Here is a 19,866-nt window from a genome sequence, read left to right on the forward strand (position 1 = left end):
CAGCCTATAAATTAATTAGAAAGAGTGAATCAAATATAACCCGCCAAGCTTTATCCTTTAAATTTCCACCACCTCTAAGTGTTAATAACACGTTTAATGAAATAATATTTATATAAAAGAGGAATACAGTTTCCCCCTAATGATTTTCCTTATGCCTAACTTTCTTTTTTAATTTTAAAATACAGGAGAGCATAGAAGCTGTCATTTATAATAAAATTTTAAAAGGAAAGAAAAAATTTTATTGATAGACAGCTTCCTGAATTAAAATTTGCTCATTAAAATGTTAAAGAATTAAAATGAAAATGTTAAGAAAAAACATTATTGGCTATAACACTAATCTAGTATTTTCACGTATTTACAGGTTTATAAAACCCTCCAAATCAGATATTTCCCTCTCAAAGTTACTCTTTAGACGTTTGTCCAGAAAAAAAAAAAAAAACAAAAAACCTGTTTCATGAGAAATCTTTGCATTTAAATATGAAGCAGTCATGAAAACAGTTGATATCTCTTCAAATAACAAACAAATATTTTAAAAATACAAATATGAGCTTATTGCTTTTTTGAGGATTAGCTATTAGGTTTTGCATTTATTTTCATGATGCTTTATAATTCTGAGAGAAAGGAAAATATTTTTAAAAGAAGGAAAACCTTTTCAAATAAACCATAGGATTTCTTTTTCATTTTATGACTGAAAATCTTGTTTCTCAGTGAGCTATCTCTCAGCTACTCTGACATTTAACATGAAGTTTTGTTTTTTGTTTTTGTTTCCTGTATAGTCTACAACACTAAAGGCAATTGATCTAAGAAAAAATTATCATTTAAACAAAGATTAAATATCTAAGTATATATTTGATTTATGAATATAAAACATTAATTTTTCATATGGCACAAAGAAAATATAACTTTCCATGGAGAGATATGTAATTAATATTCTTATTTTTAGAAAGTGTGCCACTTCTTCTACTAGTCATAAATTCATTTCTTAATTTGAAAACAAAACTTCTTTTTGAATTAATCTTTTTTAGTTAGAAGTATAATTTTTAGTTAAAATATTTTTCCAGATATAATTTTAAACTGAGAGCATTTTTTTTACTAACATAAATCTTTAGAATTTATGTTTTAGCACTCAGTTGATTTTTTCATTTTCCTTTCTGTATATGCTCAAGGATTATAAAATTTTAGATCTTAATATAACACATAAAAATAGGTTGTTTTATTTAGAATAGTTATCCTTATAAAAGGATTATATATGTCACTAACTAGAGACTGTTATCTATTTACTGCTTTGCTTCTTGGCAAAAATATTTTTGTTGTGATTTTTTTTTTTAATGTAGGAGAGCCTTATAATAAAAGTAGTAGATTCTGAGAGTTGCTTGATGAGTCATATTATAGAATAAAATGGAGTTTATATAAATTCCAGAAATTATTTTAAATCAAAAAATCATATATCGGAATAAGTATAAAAACCCAGGTTACAGAATTGCTCCAAATTTAATATTTTTCAAAATTTTATAAATCTTTGCTTCTCATATCTTGCATCATGATCACCAACCTGTTGCATTTAAATGTACTATGTCTCCCTTAGAAAAGAGATGAGACATGATATGATTAAAATGATTATACACATTTATACATACATATGTCCATATACACAAGTCTTTTTTTTATTCTTCCTGTGCCTGTTAATATACATCTTTATGGGGAAAAATATGGCCTATATAACTACCTTTTTTTTGAATGGAGGTTTTATGGTAGTCAGGAAGGGAAGTGAGTTCTGTTAATTCTGTTAATTCTGATGCCTCTTAATTCTCTTTTGCTTTAAGGGTATCAGAATTATATTTTTGATGTCATGTACTCTTGGAAGCTAATATATATTTACTGAAAATAACAAAGGGAGTCTGTGATCTTAAAAGATCCTCAGAAGATGAGTGAAATATATGTCACCAGCTAAGAAGTGACTTAGAGAGGACAGGGTAGAGATATAGGGAGTTTCTTCCCACCTCTTAGCTCTGTGATATCATCAAAACCCTGAAATCGTATATTCAACATTCACCCATTTGTTGGTAATTTCATTATGGTGTTTTTGTTTGTACAGGCGTGTGCACACACATGCACATATATACACTATCACAAGCAGAGACGCAAGCCCATCTTTCTCACCTAGAAGGGAGAACTTAACCATTTGTATCTGAAGATACCCTAATGTTAAAATATACTCATACTGGCTTGGGCTAACTAGTATACTAGAAGATATGAATTCCTCCAAGTTTCACTTAAAATTAAAGTGAAGTCTACCACATAAGCTAAATATTGACATTACTTTTGACACAGGATAATTTTTTTTTCCAAAAGTAAGTTACCCTCAACTCTGAAACAAACCTTAGAGCCCTTTTTGCCTTCTTTAAAAGGATTGATTATGGAACTGTGCAGTTATTAGTCTGACAATGCTAAATCAAAACATCTTTAAATAAATACAATTTTAATCTCCAACTTTGAATATGGGGATATTCCAACAATGGTGCAGGAAAGGCACTTTCTAGAATGGTTTAGCATCAGTATCATATAAAAAAAGTAAATTGTCAAATTTATAAATCCTGCAAAAAGAGAAAGAACACTGATTTTATTTCCTCTTTGTAAACTACCTTCAGATGCTTAGAAGGAAAGGAATAGGTAATATAATTATAACCTTCGATATTACTGTACTACCATTATTTACTGATAATTTTGTTATTAAAATACTTTAATAAGCAAAAAGAAAGTAATGTGTATATATATAGCAGGATAATTAAAGAAAGAAAAAGTAAAATACAAAAAGAAAAGGGAAAGAAAAGAATCTGACCATAGGAAATTAAATTTAGAGGACTATTTGTGGTAGGTTTAAACTCATAATATAAACATCAAATGAAATTCTGTGTGCCACTCTCTTCATGCAGGAGCACACATACATAAACCCAAAATTTATACACAAGAAATATTTTTAAATTCATATGCCAAGCTCATTTAAAACTTCACTGCTGTTAAATTTTGCCATCATATTCTGGTAAATAAAGAAATCAGTATTCTCTGAAAGAGATTTCATTTTTCCAAACTAGAATCAGGATTGAAAGGGGAAAAGTTCAGTTCATCCTTCACCCTGATAATTGGATTAAGAGGTTGTTAACTTTTTAAAATCTTAATTACTCCATAATGACACAATCCTTGAAAAAGTAGTAATTATTTTGAAATATCCTGAATAAAAAAAATACAGCTTTGGGGAAAGATCTTTCAGAGGGGGAAAAAAAATGCTAGCAATTTTTGAAAAACCAAACAAAAAAGTTGAATCTATTTTATTAATATATTGAAAATAGAGATTTGGGGAGAAATGTTCTTTAAATAAAATCTTCAGCAAATAAAAAAACATTTTATTTCAGGAAAGGATTCAATATAGTGAAAAAAAAATACTCTTAAAAGGATACTAAAATATATAAAGAAGCTGTCTTAAAAATATTTTATTGAATTTCTTGCTCAAAATTTTATGAACTGATTTGGTTTTCTTTTTTCTTTTTTAAAATTGTGTTGCTTGAACAACACTGATCCCTGAATTGAGCCCCTCCTTGCAGACTGGCTTGGTTTGGCCTTCTCACAGCTAAGGAACTGACTGTATTTAGCTGGAAGGTCCCTGTTGTACAAAGAGCCCTTCTGCATCTTCCATGTTTGCATTAAAAATAGGTTTTACTGTGCAACATATATTAGACCTTGTTTTTCTTTTCTCTTTTTATTCTGGATATTTGCTTTTTCTTCAGAATTTTACATGATGCTACCCCCACCCTCCCCAAAAGTACCCAATTCCAAAAAAAAAAAAAAAAAAAAAAAAAATTTGGTCTCTTTTTTTTCCTTTTTCTTATTTTCTTAAGATTTTTTTCCCCCCTGGAAAGCAAATACCTTTCACTAGAGCAAACTAACAGTCCTTATTTAGTGAGGGCCTTTTTATTGGGACCACTGTGGCATTTCTACACTCAGAGGCACATTATTATGTAGATTTGGGTGAAACAATCTTGGTGGAAATATCAGAACTGCACAAAGTAAATATCTGATATAAACAAAGGTGCGAGCCTGACCCTAACTAACAGTGCAGAAAAGTCCCTTAATGCGTGGTTTTCTCTCACGGCAGTGGGGGCAAAGGGCTCTGTGTATCCTTGGGGAAATAGAGATCTGTAGTTGGCCCCACCAAAATCAAGGCGAAGGGTCTCTGGTCAATGTTGCTATTTGTATATGCACAGACTTTGTATATAAGCATCTTTTCACCCAAACCTACCTGTGAGAAGGGTTAGTCCAGTCTGATGGTTTTGAAAACAATAGCTGAATTATCAACTGGTTATAAAGCAGTGAGTGATATGCTTTTATTGATTATCTGACAAAGTCAATTGTTACATGCTCCCTCCCTGCCTTGTAGAAGTTGTTGCAACACTGTTGATTTGAACAGAAGATCTGTCTGGATGATTAGTCAGATGTTAGATGTAAATGAAGAGAATTTACTTGTTAATGCGGATCATTTAGTTCTATTGGTCTGTGGATTTTTAAAGCAATCCTCAATAGTAAGACTAATGTATTTAAAACGAACACTTATTAGGTTCCTATTAACAACAACAACAACAACAAAAATGGTAACCCCTAGTGGGGAATATGCAAGCAAAGTTTTTACTACTTAGGCATTTATTTGAATAAATTAAAAATTTTCTTGAAAATATACTTTTATGTATTGATAGTTTTCCTCCTCTCCCACAAATGCACACACAGAGAAAAATACACAGAGGACAGAGGGGGGAGAGAGAGAGAGAGAGAGAGAGAGAGAGAGAGAGAGAGAGAGATTGATTGCCCTGTGTACGTAACATTTCATATATTTTGGTGTTTTGGGGTTGGCCTGAGGAATGAGCCAATTCCCAAGGCATGTCGCATATGCTCATTCAACATATAATCTTAGGATTTTATGGAACTGAGAGGGACCCTTGAGTTCATGCAAACCAAACTCCTCATTTTACACAAGTTAAAACTGAGGCAGAGCGAGGGGCACCATTTTGTTTAAAGTCCACTGACAATTAGTGAGGGGTCTAGAGTTCGAACGTCTAGTCTTATGAGGTCCGGTTCTGGGCAGAATAGAGATGAGATGCTGAGTTCCTGACTGAGGCAAAGAAAAACAAGCAGAAAGAAAGATGGTATCTTTTTCTGGCCAGGGAATTTTTCTAAGACAGACTTATCAAATATCTAAATATTTGTCACTCTTTCTTTAGGCCATCCAACTGAGTTTATTAGTCTCTTTCTCATTTCTTTCAAGTTCCCTAAAAGGAGAGATAGTGACCTCCCACCTGAAGTTAAGAACTCAAACACCTTCTTTCATAGAGTTAACACAACAAACACTTAGGAACACCTGAAACGTATGAGCACTCTGCTACACATTAGCAATAGAAAGATAAATTACATGATGTCTATGAAAGTGTCTGGCACCCACAGTAGATGCTCAATAAATGTTCATTCGCTTCCTACTTATAAGGACAGATTTAAATCAAGACAGATTTAAACAGCAACTAATACAAGGCGAAATGAATTAAGCCTAACTAGAGGTCAAAACAAATTGCCGTAGCTCTGAAAGGAAGGGCTGCTTAATTCTGATGGGGGTGCAGGGGGAATGGGAAGCATGTGAGCTGTACCTAGTAAGATGAGTAGGATTTTGATAGAAAGATGATGAATAAAGACATGCCTGGTTGTGGGAACTTCTCAATAAAGGTCTAGGGTGGTGGGTGCATGGCGTAATCTGGAAATGTCAGGTGATATATTTGAGTGCTGGGTAATTAGAATGATGAAGAGGAAAAGAAAGCTACGAAGATGAGGGCCAGATTGTAGAAGGGGTCGAATGCTGAGCAAAGGACTTTGTGCTAATTTCGAAGGCATTGCAGAGCCACTGAAGGCTTTAGACTAGGGAATTGATCACTGGTGATAGTATTAGAGAGTGTTTGAAAGAGCGAGAAAATGGAAATGGGGCCTGCAGGCGGCTTGAATTAGTTCCGGCCGTTAGGAGAGACCTCCTGCTCTTTCGATATTGCTTCAAAGGAAGTCAAGAGACGGTGACGATGCTTGATAGAAGCTCGATTAAGGTGACACCATCTATGTGATCACGGAGCTTGGTGGTCCGAGGAGCTATCTGGGCCTTAATTAGGCTTTCCTGTAGAACTCGAGGTATCCGGTACCAGCAGCAGCCAAGTTTTTGGGTCCCCTGCTGTGTGTGTGTGTGTTATAAAGTGTCCCTCCTGGGTTGGAAAACCTCAGAGCTTGGGGGAAAGAATGGCCTGTCCCCCATCTCTGTTCCCCATTTTCCTTCATGCCAGTTGGAAAAGTATCTTTGGTGGGCCTCGGAGAGGGGACCAGATCCTTCTTTTCTTTCACCCGGCATCTCTCCTTCCTTCTTGTTTTTTTCTTGCACTCTGTGCCCACCTTTCCCCCCTCTTCTGGTCATTAATACATCACTGTCCCTAAGTCCCCTTCCTCTGAGTCCTTCTGGCTTTAACTGCCCTTCCTTTAGGAACTTATACATGTGTCTCAGGTTTCTGCTCCGATGTTCCTATATCATGCCTTTCGTGTCAGAGTGGGTTGTGACAAGTCAGGTCAGGGAAATCCCTTCTGTGGGTACACGCGAGACTCAGCCCGACCTCGGAATGACGTAGGATCACCAGGCCAGTCGGCCCTACGTATGTGGGTGGAGGCGGGACTGAGATGCCACGTCCACGCAGCCATTTACCAGTGTATGTATCTAAAGAAACAGGTAGAGTTCAGGGCATAGACCCGAAATTGGATGTTTAAAAATCTCGTCTGACTTCTTACGTCACTTTGGACAATATCGTGGTTTAGGAATTAAATGGAATATTTTTGTTAGTAAATAGCATATGTAATCTCGTTTCATTTTAGTAATATTATACCTGTCTCCTCAACTATCCATCTATCCACTAAGTCTTATATCAGGTCGTCTGGATAAAAATTCTTTGTGATGAGGTTTACCTAATGGTGGTTATTTCTAGATAGTAGGACTTGGGGTTATTTAAAAACATCCAAAAAACAAAAAAACTTTCCCTTCGATTCTTTTCTGCATTGCTTACATTCTTAATAGGAAATCAGAATACCAGACTGGAATGAACGTTGGCTTAGATCACAACAGCCTATGTGTTCCTTACTACTTAATCTTTTTCTGTTTTTTTTGGGGTTTTTGTTTTTTTGCCATATAACAGAGTAGTTTTTATAAATCCCATCTAGCTCCTCAAATAAATGATTACAACTTTATTTCTTTATATAAAAATTACTTTATTGTTTTTGCTTTTAAAGGTAGTCCATGCTTTTAAAAAATAGTTTGTGATTTTGAAGATTTCCTAAGGACATATAAATAGAACAGTGGATGGATGGATGACGATCGACCCTTGAGATAATATTACTCACGTACAAAATGAGATCATACTGCTACTTTTAAACAAAATTAATACATTTTATTTTACTTAAATAGAAAGAAGAAAAAGAAATGGAAGGAATTACTAAATTTCAAATAAACATTTCTTTATCACGAGAAAGATCATTTCTTAAAATATCCCTTCTAATGTTGAGAAGAGAGTACGAGGTACCTTAACAGGTTGTAGTCATTATTTTTACCCTAAATGATTCCATTTTAAGCAAGTTGATCAATTCCCTGCCATACAATCACACTTTTTATTCCTCCCACCTCCTTCTCCCTTATTTTGATTTTTTTGTTACATTACTTATTTTATTTTTATTGTTATTTCGTTATACTATTATTACTAGTAGATTATCAATTTTTGTGTTATTTCTGGAGCCATAATTCATAGCTATTGTCTACTTCGTGTTCTTTTTATTATATTCTTTTATCACAGCTTCTTCATCCTTAAGTTCCTTATTTGGATTTATTATTTAATTGGCTGGATTTCACTGTAAACATTTTTTTCTTCTGAGATAACTCATTGGTAGTTCCACTGAATTCTTTTATATATGTTGCCTTTATATTTGAATAAGCATACTATTCTTGAGTCATGCTTTACTCGTAAAGAACTGTGTGATTATTTCTCTATTACCTTTCCGGCATTGAATGCTATTGTGGAGAAGGCTGTCAGCGTGATTATTTCCCATTGTAGGTGATTTACATTTTTTGACCGAGTGTTTAAAAGCTGTGTTTTTTATCCTTGATGTTATCTTTTTGTGTTGTGAGTTTTACATTCAATATTTCTAGAACCCCACAAGTACTTTTCAATAGACAGATATAGTTCTACCTGGCTTAATATTATTAGCTGTAAGACCATATCAAGTTACTTAAATCTCTCCATGTCTCAGTTTTTTTTTTTATCTGTAACATATAAATAATTATATCTACCTCATAGAAGTGTGGGATAATCTGAGTTTGTATATGTAAAGTCCATACTACATAATATGCAATGTTTTAAAGTTTGCTTTTTTTTAGGGAAATTTTCTTTTGTTAGATCTTTTCATACTTTTTCCCACTTTATTTGTTGAGTTTGCTACTTTAAAGATATTTATCATTATTATTATTATTGTTATTGATTATCCTTATCCTCTCTGTCTATTGGCTTATCCCTGATTTGCTTTGTCTTTTTCATATGCATGTATTTTGATTATTTCAATTCTTTATTCTGTGACTGTTATTTATTTTCAGCTATGTCTATTCTATCCTTTGATATGTTTATTTATCTATTAATTTTCTAATGCTATGGTTTTGGCATCCATTTGTTTCCTTAAATCTATTTCTTTTTTCATCTCATTCTGCTGTTCTATCATCTTATGAACTCATGTTCTTATTAGGCTATTCTTTAGTTAAGTGCACATGTGAAGAATTTTTCTTCTTGAGTTATATTTTCTAAGCTGCTTATTTGTGTGTCTTTTGCATGCTATGTTCGTGTGTGAGTGTGTGTGTGTGTGTCGTATATACTTGCATTGGTTCTATTTCTTTAATTTTTTTAATTGAGCTATAATTGACATATATTAGTTTTAGGTATACAACATAACAATTCAATATGTGTATATTATTTCTTTTTATCTTGAACATGCTTTGGCAATTCTATCCATATTATATTTTCCATCAGTTTAGTCTTACAGTGTTAGTGATGTCTTGACTATCAGCCCACAGTGTCATTTTTTTCTTAGGGTCTACCTTTTAAAAGCTATGCGATTTTTTTCTATAGCCCAAGAACAAGTGGGCCAGAAGGAATCTCTTGAGGCGGGCTTTGTTAGACAGCTTAGGCTCTGCTGTCCCTTCGGAGATTTGTTTAGTTGTCTATATTAGAGTTATCTATACCGTCTGGTGTGGGTGGGGAACGGATCTCTTTTTGACGGATAAATAACCTCTGGCTTCAGGTCTATGTGCCATTCAGTATATAGCTGTGGAGCGTCCACTTCGCCAGAGGCATCCTCCTTGTTCACTTCCTCTGTTCCTCTCACACAGCTGTTTGCAGCTGTCTCCCCTACTTCCCAGTGAAGAAGAAAAACACTTTGGTATCCTCACTTTGCTTCCCACTCACAGAAAAAAAATTCACTTTTATACCATGGGCCACCCAAGACTGAGAAATCTCATGATTAGCTGGACTGATTACCAGAGCTTTTGAGAAGTCAGAAAGTAGTTAGGAGCCTTGTCATTCTGCTGCCAGCCCCACCCCAGAATTGGTGTCCTTTTTAGCTGCCACTCTTCGAGCCTTAGAGTGTCTGCTGTGTGCCTTTTCTCGTTAGTTGCTATTAGCGGACTTTGTTGTAATTTTATGAGGCGTTGGGGAAGGAGTTTCTGTGAGACACTTCTTTCCTCTTCACTCAGGGTCTTTCTCTGGATCTCATTCACTTTCATCTGTCTTGCTTCAGTCTTTCACAAACACTGAGGGGCCGATAGTATAATTTAAAAAATTTATGGAATTATATTTAGTTACAAAATTAATATATGTTCATTGTAACCAGTTAAATAGGATAGGGATATATAAATACAAAGTTCATATTTTCCTGCTAGCATGGGCCCCATTTCCATATTCGTGAGGTAACATCTTGGGTGTGGGAAATAATATCTTTAAAAACACAAGAACACTTTAGGATCAAAGTACGGTGTGAATCCATTGTTCCGATGTCCTTTTATACAACTAGTTAATTTGGTGTGATGTTCCGGTGTGGTCTTGGGAGACAGTAACTTGGGGAAGGATGTAAGCTCCACAAAAGCAGAGATTTGAGTTCCTTTTACCCCACTCTGACCCACACTGCTACATCCTCAGTGCCTGCAGCAGCTCCTGGCATGTAGCAGCACTCAGTACCTTTTGTTCAATAAATAAGCAAATGAATGAGTGAAAGGTGTCAGGTGTGTTTGTTTTGAAAGGCATTTATAGAGTTTGTCTTTGTCAGCTCAGGCTGCTATAACAAAATACCACAGATGGAGTGGCTTAAGTAACAGGCATTGATTTCTCACAGTTCTGAAGGCTGGAAGTCCCAGATCAAACTCCTGGAAGATTTAGTCCCTCGTGAGAGCCACCTTCTCGCTGTGTGCTCCCGTGGCTTTTCCTGTGTGTGTGTGTGTGTGTGTGCACGGAGAAAGCCAGCTCTGGTCTCTTTCTCTTCTTATAAGGGCGCTAACCTCCCTATGAAGCTCCACCCTCATGACCTCATCTAAACTAATCACCTCCCAAAGGTCCTGCTTCCTAACCCCATGACATTGGGGGTTAAAGCTTCAACGTATAAATTTTGGGGGAACACAAATATTTGGCCTGTAACACCGTTTGAGAGCATGAGTAAGGACAGGAAAATTTGAATAGCTGTAGGCTCTTTGAGTTAATGTATGTAATTCAGTTGTATTATCTTAATTGTTCTAATTGTGGAATTGTGAGATGGATGGGAAGAAGCACAGGAACATGGACTGAGTGAGGTAGAGGTTTGAATCTGGGTCTGGATTTTTTTTTTTTTTTTTTGGTCGAGCAGACGTGATTATTTCCTCTCTGGCCTAGTGTTTGGGTTAATTGTGTTCCAGTACTCTTGTGAAGAGTCAGGGTTACAGATGCAACTCTGAATGGTAGCTTGTATCATTTCAAAGACAAGACTTTCAACATCCGAGCCTCCAGCAAGGGGCTGGGTGTGAGATTACTAATGCCTTTTTCCCCACCCAGCTTCAATACTGGAAAAGTGATGCAGAAAAGCCCCATGCATCAAGACTGGCAAACTCTTAGTTTGGTTAATTTAAGGAGTGCAGCTGCACTTGTTTTCTCTTGAAAATTATATATCTATATCTATACACACATACACACACACACACATATATACATACATATATGAAATTATATTTAGTTACACACACATATATACATACATATATATGTGTGTGTGTGTATGTGTATATCTTGGTATATGTATATCTTGGTCCAAAATTTCTTGGTCCAGAAGGACAATAGAATCTGAAGTATACTTTTGCTATTAATCAAATTTTATATTTTCTGAAAGAATGAACACATATCAGTTATGAGGGAAGAACATCTGAGTTTGGTGAATTTTGAAATCTTTTTGAGTGAAAAATGCTATACAAATGTGATTTTATTTTTATTAACCTTGCTATTAAGCCTTGGGTTGCAATTTTATTTTTCTGTGTGTGGTTTTCAGGCATCTTGTCCCATTAAGGTGCTATGTCTTTTGTTCTCTTGTAAAAAGCATAAAATAATTGTGTTAATTTGGAAATAAATTCATTCCAAATAGAAGAACGGGTACAGAAGGATACGTGTAAATCTGCTCGGATTCCTAAAGCACACGTTTGTTGGCCAGCTTGAAGAAAGATATTAAAAGTGATAGGTTATGGAAATGAATTTGAAATAATACTTATTTATGTTTTGATAGTTCATGGCTTAATCTTAAAAAAAAAAAACTTATTTGGTGTTGATTTTGTTGCATTTCTTAAAATTAATTAATTTTTTTGTGGTGACATTGGTTAACGAAATCCAATAAGTTTCAGCTATACACTTTAACAGTATGGCATATATATATTTACACTGCGTGTTCACCTCCCATAGTTAGATTCCTTTCTGTCACCGCGTATTTGACCCCCTTTACCCTGTCTACCTCCCCCCTCTTCCCGCCTCCTACCCTCTGGTAACCACTTATCTATAATCCATGTCCATGATTCTCTTCATTTGTTGCTTTTAGATTTATATCTCCTATATACGTGATATCCTGTGGTTTTCAACTTTTTCTGTCTGGGTTATTTCTATTATCTTGAGGTCCGTCCATGTTGTCGCAAATGGCAGTATTTCCTCTCTTCTTATGTCTGACTAATATTCCATTGTATATATGTACCAGTCATCTTTGTCCAGTCATCTATTATGGGACACTTTGGTTGCTTCCATGTCCTGGCCACTGTGAGTATTGCTGTCATGCACATTGGTATGCATATATCTTTTCAGATATACATTTTCAATTAATGTTTGGGGTAAATAACCAGTAGAAGGATTGCTGAAACATATGATAGATCAATTCTTAGTTTTTTGAGGAACCTCCATATTGTTTTCTATAGTGGCTGTCCCACCAGCAGTGTATGAGGGGTCCTTTTACTCCACAACCTCTCCCACATTTGTTATTACTTGTCCTGTTGATTATAGCTATTCTAACAGGTGTGAGATGGTATCTCATTGTGGTTTTGATTTGCATTTCCCTAATAGCTAGCGATGTTGAGCATCTTTTCAAATATTTATTGGCCGTTTGTATGTCCTCTAGGGAGAAGTGTCTGTTCAGGTCCTCTGCCCATTTTTTAATTGGATTGTTTTGTTGTTGTTGTTGTTATTGAGTTGTATGAGTTCTTTGTATATTTTGAATATTAGACCCTTATCGGGGGCATTGCTTACAAATATATTTTCCCATTTGGATGGTTGTCTCTTTACCATATTGATAATTTCTTTAGCTGAGCAGAAACTTTTTACTTTGATGTAGTCATTTACCTTAGCTTTTATTTCCCTTGCTTTTGAGGTCAAATTCATAAAATCCTCTTTAAGTCTGAGGTTCTGAAGTTTAGTTCTTATGTTTTCTTCTATCCATTTTACTGTTTCAGGTCTTATATTCAGATCCTTAACCCATTTGGAGTTAATTTTGGTGTGTGGTGATAGCTAACAGTCTAGTTTCGTTCTTTTATAGGTGGCTTTCCAGTTTTCCCAGCACCATTTATTGAGGAGGCTTTCATTTCTCCACTGTATGTTTTTGGCTTTTTTGTTGAAAATTATTTGCCCATATAAATATGGGTTTACTTCTGGACTCTCAATTCTGTTCCACTGGTCCATGTGTCTGTTTTTCTGCCAATACCATGCTGTTTTGATTACTGTCGCTTTGTAGTATAATTTGAAGTTGGACAGAGTGATGCCTGCAGCCTCGTTCTTTTTTTCTCAGGACGGCTTTGGCAATTTGGGGTCTTTTGTGCTTCCATACAAATCTGATGATTTTTTGTTCTATTTCTTTAAAAAATGCCAATTGGATTTTGATGAGGATTGCATTAAATCTGTATAATGCTTTAGGTAATATGGTCATTTTAACTATGTTGATTCTTCCAATCCAAGAACACAGAATATCCTTCCATTTCTTTGTATCTTCTTCGATTTCTTTAAATAGGAATTTGTTTTTGGTTTTTGATGATTGAGTTTTTGTTTTTTGGATCAAATAAAATCCACACCCCAATTATACTGTTTTAAGTTTGAATAAATCTTTGTTTTAATATGTTATTTTGTATTTTTTATTTTTAGTGAGGCAACCATTGGTTGACCGCACAGATTACAAGGACCTCGTCAACTTACAATCCCTTTATTTTTAATTTTTAATGCCTACAGCACCTGATCTTCCTAGGTGGTCTCCTATCCAAGTCCTAACCAGGCCCGACCCTGCTTAGCTTCTGAGATCAGGTGGGATTGGACTTGTTCAGGGTGGCATGGCCATAGACTTGATATGTTATTTCTAATAAAAAAAATTCTTCAAAGAATCAAACCAGTATTTTTTCATATTTATTTTTTAGCTCAGTAGAAAGTTATAAAAATTTAATCCAAATTTGCCTCTTAAAATGTAACATAATATGTTCGTACAGAGTAATACATAAAACTGATTAACTAACCTCATAATTTTGTGGCCAGCATTTAAAAATTGTGATGCTGTTTTGAGAAATATTTGAAATAAATTAAATAACATGGCGTTTTTGTGTTTAAAACTCATTATTACGTAACATAGGCTTATTTTGGATTGCAATATTTCAACTACATCTTTTATTCCTCTTATTAATTCCCAGATATATCTTACCTTATAATATTCACTGTACATGAAAAAATAAACATGTTATTTTTTAATAAACCATAACCCTGAATATTAAATAATTTCATATTTCTCTTCTTTCAAATTACTGAGAATTTATTATGTATAAATAGATATTTATTTTGGCTTAGAGTGGGTGAATTTTGTGATGCTCAAAATTTTCCGGGCAAATAATCTTCGATTAAGCTAGGTACCTACTTTATTCTGTAAAGAAGGGCAATGTTAAAACAGCATTAATAGTTTATATGGGCAAAAGTCCATTTTATTTAAAATTGTTCTTATTGAAATTTTGCTATTTTGTCTATATAGACCTATCTAAAAATTGTGTACTTTAACTTGCTTTTGTGGTTTTTAATGTGCTTTTATATTTTAAGGGTCCCAACAGTAATTTGAAGGCAGCTACCGTTATTAATAAACTGGTGTCAAAAAATTGACCCAAAAATGGGAAAAGTTGTTAACGCTAAGATTTCCATCATCATCTGTTACCCACACCAGATACAAGATTCATCTATGGGTTAGTCTCTTGTCATGATTCCATAAGCCCCTGGATCTGGGATATGTAGCTCACACTGCAACAAGAATCTCAACTTCCTATTTTGAATGTAGTTTTGTGACCTTCCCTCTACCTCCTATATGTGATTTGAAAATTGCTTACAATTGAAAACTTTTCAATAATGTCTTAGAAGTTATAGTGGATGCTACAGTGATGCGATTTTACATTTTCTATCTATCACAAATCAAGTGGCATCCTTAGGGCACTGTTAACTCCATACGTGTGAAGGCAGGATGGAAACTTGGGCTCTCCAGAGTTAGGTCTTCCATCTAGGGTTGATCTTTGCAAGACGATTCCGAGATTTGCTGTTGGGAATTGCTATGTATGGGAGATTCCCAGGTAGGGCAAGAGTCGTACTTGCCCACATTTTCCATGGTCAGAAAGGGTAGGATGTCTTGTTATAGGAAAGCAAGTATAGCTTAGAGATAATTTCCAGGAATTTGGGGGGTCTGGAAGGATAAATAGCCATGTGAGCCCTGGTCTGGACTTCCTTGCTCTGTCTCATCTCGTTTCAGTCTTGGGTGGCCCATGGTATAAAAGTGAATTTTTTTTCTGTGAGTGGTAGAAAATGCTCTGGATCCAGGAGTCAGCTTAGTTACTAACTAGCTATGTCATCTCAGGCAGCTTGCTAAGCCTCTTTGTCTCTGTTTTGTCTTTTGTAAAATATGGACCATAATAATTGCATATTCGTTAGCACAATAGTGGTTCTGAAATCTAGTCAAATAGAGTATGTTGAAGGATATAAAGCACTATATAAGTGTAAGGTGTTTGTTATCATTATAAGTAATATATCGACTTTTCTGGAGAAATTGAGTGCCACAGACCCCTGCATTCTGAGGTATAAAAAAGGAGACACGTGTTTTTTGGTAACTGTGTACTTGAAAATGCACTGAAGGAATTAGACAGTCTTCATGAGTTGTCTTTGGTATTGTGAATGCAGCTCATCTAATGGACAAGGAGCCCAGAGTATCTAAACAAGGGTGGTTGGTAACACTGAGCAAAGAACTGTAATGCTAAAATCATAGCACTACAGAAGTGGGAAAGACCCTAGGAGGTCAATCCATTCGAGCCTCTACCTCTGGTCAGATCAGTTTCTGAAACATTCAAGGTGGAAGTACCTACTCTATTTTAAATATCCCATGAAGAGAGTTCTCAGAGTCTCTATTTAATTAACAGTACCCATTATTGCTACAATTCAGGCACATTTCTATAGACTGGGTGCTTTGACGATATGGAGGACAATTTACCTACAGCCTGATGGAATCTAATTCTGAGTACTGATGCTCTTAGCCCAGACTCGGACATCCTCTGAGTGGCCTGGATGGCCAAGGCTGCTGTTTGTGGAAGAGGACTCAGCTGTCACTGTGAGATTATAGATGAGGATAAAGAAGAGGACATGTTTTTCAATAAACAATAACCTACCTCCTGTCTACATGGTTCTTTAGGATTTAAAAGGCAGTTTCTCAAACATAGTGCATTAAGCCCGCACAACAAACTCAATTGTCACTCCACTTTGAATATTAGGAGTCTGGTGCTGAGAGTTTAAATCAAATCACTGTGTTCACCCAGAAACAAAGGATGAGAAGGTAGGACTCAAACACAGGACTTTTGTGTCCAAGTGCAGAGCACTGAGTGGAGGTCCCCGGAGAAGTTTCTCTTGTCTAGTGATTACACAACCAAATTAGGATAGTCAGCGCTCTTCGGAAAAGGGACAGGAGGTAAAACAAGGATCACTGGAAACTTCTTATTTGAGACCAAGTAATTAATATTTATTCTTCTAATGAATACTCCCTTCTGGTGTTACACATGCCCACATTACAGTAGAATGACTTATAAAAACACACACCTTCTAAGCATTATATTGGGAGTCAGTGTGAACAGTGCCGTGTGACCTTGGGCAAGTTATTTAGCTTCTCTGGGCCTTGTTTTCTCTATCTGTAGAAAGGGAATAATAGCGGTCTCTACTTCAGATGATGGTTGTGGAAGTTAAATGAATTAATATATGGAAAGTGCTTAGCCCAGCTAGGAGTATGTTCAGTGCATAGTATGTATCTTATATATCTTCGTTATTATTGTGTTGAGGCATTTTGCTTCATTATAGGAATGTCTTGTGTGTGATATCATATCCTAAATCATATCATTTCCTTTTGTCAGTTTTTGACTATGAGAGTACAAGGGATCATAGAAGAGAGAGGAGAAGAAGGGCGATGGGCGTGCTGGCACATACGCCGTGTGTGTATGCACTGTGTAGCGCCGAACTATGAAGTAAACCAGAAAAGTTTCCAAGAGGAGATGATAGAGGTCAGGGGTCATTCCCTACGGCCGAAACGCTTTACTCATGTCAGAGTCTTCCAAGCTCTGATTCAGATCCCATGCGCTTTTAAAATTTTACTCCACTAACTTATTTATTTTCTTTAACAAGCACTTACTCATAAAAACTACCTTGGCATAAAGGTGGGAAATAGGAAAAAATAAGCCTAAGCACTTACTCATTATTTACTATGTGCCAGACACTGTCTAAGTGCCTTACAAATAATAACTCAATTGTTCGTCACAGCAATCATATAAGGTAGGTACATTAATATGCTCACGTCACAGATGAGGAAACTAGATGCAGTATAAGCATAATGCATATATAAAATAAGATAAAAAAGCATACATCATAATTGGAGCTTATATATTTGTACAGTACTACGTACTTTTTCAATAACTCTCACCTGCATTTCTTTTATAAACGATTCTAAATTTTCATGATCTAATTTCTCAGCCCACTTCAGATTAGACGCTGTGAGCTAGAAGTTGAGGGGAGGGTGACACTGATGGTGACAGGACGGAAGAGCTTATTTTGATACAGTGGATAGAAGGACTATAAGATGCAGTCGTGAGAACTCAAAGGGCCCATGGGTCCAAGACTGCTTACTGCAGCGGAAACGAGTCCTACGCATTTCAGTATGCCCTAAGTGCATGGCTCCTGGTTGGGCAGTACCGTGTTCATGCTGATGACTGGGCCTTCAGGAAGATGAAATGATGTCCCTCTGAAGATGAAGGATTGGGTGCATATTCTTTTAGCTTGTCGATATGTCTTTTTTTTAAAATTGAGATATGATTGACTTACAACATTATATTAGTTTCAGGTAAACGACATGATTCGATATATGTATATATTGTGAAATGATCCCCAAAATAAGACTAGTTAACATCCATCACCACACATAGTTGCAGATTATTTTCTTTATCCATTCATCTATCAATGGACACTTAGGTTGTTTCCATGTCTTGGCTATCGTCCAGTAATGCTACAACAAACATGGGGTGCAGATACCTTTTCGAGTTAGTGTTTTCATTTCCTTTGGATAAATACCCAGAAGTGGAATAGCTGGGTCATAAGGTAGTTCTGTTCTTAATTTTTTAAGGATCCTCCATAGCGACTGTACCAATTTACAATGCCACCAACAGTGCACAAGGTTTTTTTCCCTCCATACTCTCACCAACACTTTGTATTTCTGGTCTTTTTGATAATAGCCATTCTAACAGATGTGAGGTGATAACGCATTGTGGTTTTGATTTGATTTCCCTGATGATTAGTTATGGTGAACACCTACCGTGTACTTGTTGGCTATCTGGATGTCTTCTTTGGAAAAAGGTCTGTTCAGGTCCTCTGCCCACTTTTTAATTGAATTGTTTGGGAGTTTTTTGCTATTGGGTTGTATGACACAAGCATTTTTAAAAATTAACATTTTCTTAATTTCTTTGGAAAAATCGGAACATACACTTAATCAAAAAGAAGAAAAATACCCAGAATCCTACCACACAGAGATAGCACCTTAGCATGTGTGTCTGTGTATAGTTTTGTTTGTTTGTTTTATAAAAACAAGTTCATATATGCACTTTTTACTTTACATATTAAGAATATTTTCATATAATAGCTATTCATACAACATAATTTTAAATGGCTAAGCAGAACTCTAATATATGCATGTGTCATCAATTTAACCTGTCTCTTATTACTAGAAAATTTTCAATTTAAAATTTTGTTTTTGGCTATTGTAGGTAATATAGTAGTGAAAATATTTGTAGCTAAATATTTGTGAACATCTCTAATTATTTCTTAGACTAAATTATTGCCAAATTGCTTTTCAGAAAAGTTGTTTCAAATAGTGAAGCACTTTAAAAGCAGTTGAAATGAGTTGAGAGTTAAAGCAGGGGTTGGGAGGATGGGGGACTGCGTAAATGGGTCTGCTTCAGTTAGCTGAGAAAGTCCCATACTGAGGTAGATCTCATTTCCAAATGAATCCGGATGTGTAAGGTCCTGCTAGTTCCCTAAGGCCTCAAAGAACTGGTTTTAGTGTTTTATTCGGTTTCTTCTGCCTGCCTCAAACTCAGTGTGTAGGAGTTATAAGAGCAGTAGATTGGAACTAAAAACCTGGATTTGTGTTCTGTGTCTGCTGCATGCTGTGTGATACTGGAAAGATCTTATGACTCCTCTGAGTCTCACTGTCCTCATCAGTAAAATGGGAATAATAGTATTTCCCCTTACTGCCTCTTGGAGGCCCTCTGAGGTTTAGAATCTCAAAATAGTAGAGATAATGTATGTGTGATCCTTTTACAGAACAGTGAAAGCCTTTACACATGTAAGCTATGATGAATATAATTCGGGATATATTTAATCTCTTACAGACCCTGCACCATTGGTCAGGGAAGACAACCTCCAACCTATCAAGGAGGCATTGCAGTTTGAGCAAGTCCTTTTCTGCTCTCTCTGGAGCAATTTCCCCACGTGTAAAATGAGAGGGTTGTACCATATGGCTTACATCATCAAGATTTTGATTTGATCCTTATTAGCAACTCTTGAGATAGATTCAGAACAGGAATGATTAGTTTCATAAAGAAAACGAGATCTGGAAAGTTTAAGCCCATTACCTATGTTTGCATAGTTCATGTTTTCATCTACAGGGTCGGTAGCAAGGGATCAAATGAGGGTG

The 19,866-nt window shown here is 35.5% G+C and overlaps 1 long non-coding RNA gene and 1 pseudogene across 2 annotated transcripts in view; one reads left to right on the forward strand and one right to left on the reverse strand.

Moving 5' to 3' along the window:
• LOC107511893 overlaps nt 1-19,866 on the forward strand; it is an 84,795-nt gene that overhangs the window by 14,182 nt on the left and 50,747 nt on the right. The gene's annotated exons all lie outside the window — the stretch shown is intronic.
• LOC118603051 lies at nt 13,851-13,969 on the reverse strand (annotated as a pseudogene).

The sequence above is a fragment of the Rousettus aegyptiacus genome, unplaced genomic scaffold, assembly GCF_014176215.1.
Source record: "Rousettus aegyptiacus isolate mRouAeg1 unplaced genomic scaffold, mRouAeg1.p scaffold_m13_p_5, whole genome shotgun sequence".
In the NCBI taxonomy this organism is placed as follows: domain Eukaryota; kingdom Metazoa; phylum Chordata; class Mammalia; order Chiroptera; family Pteropodidae; genus Rousettus; species Rousettus aegyptiacus.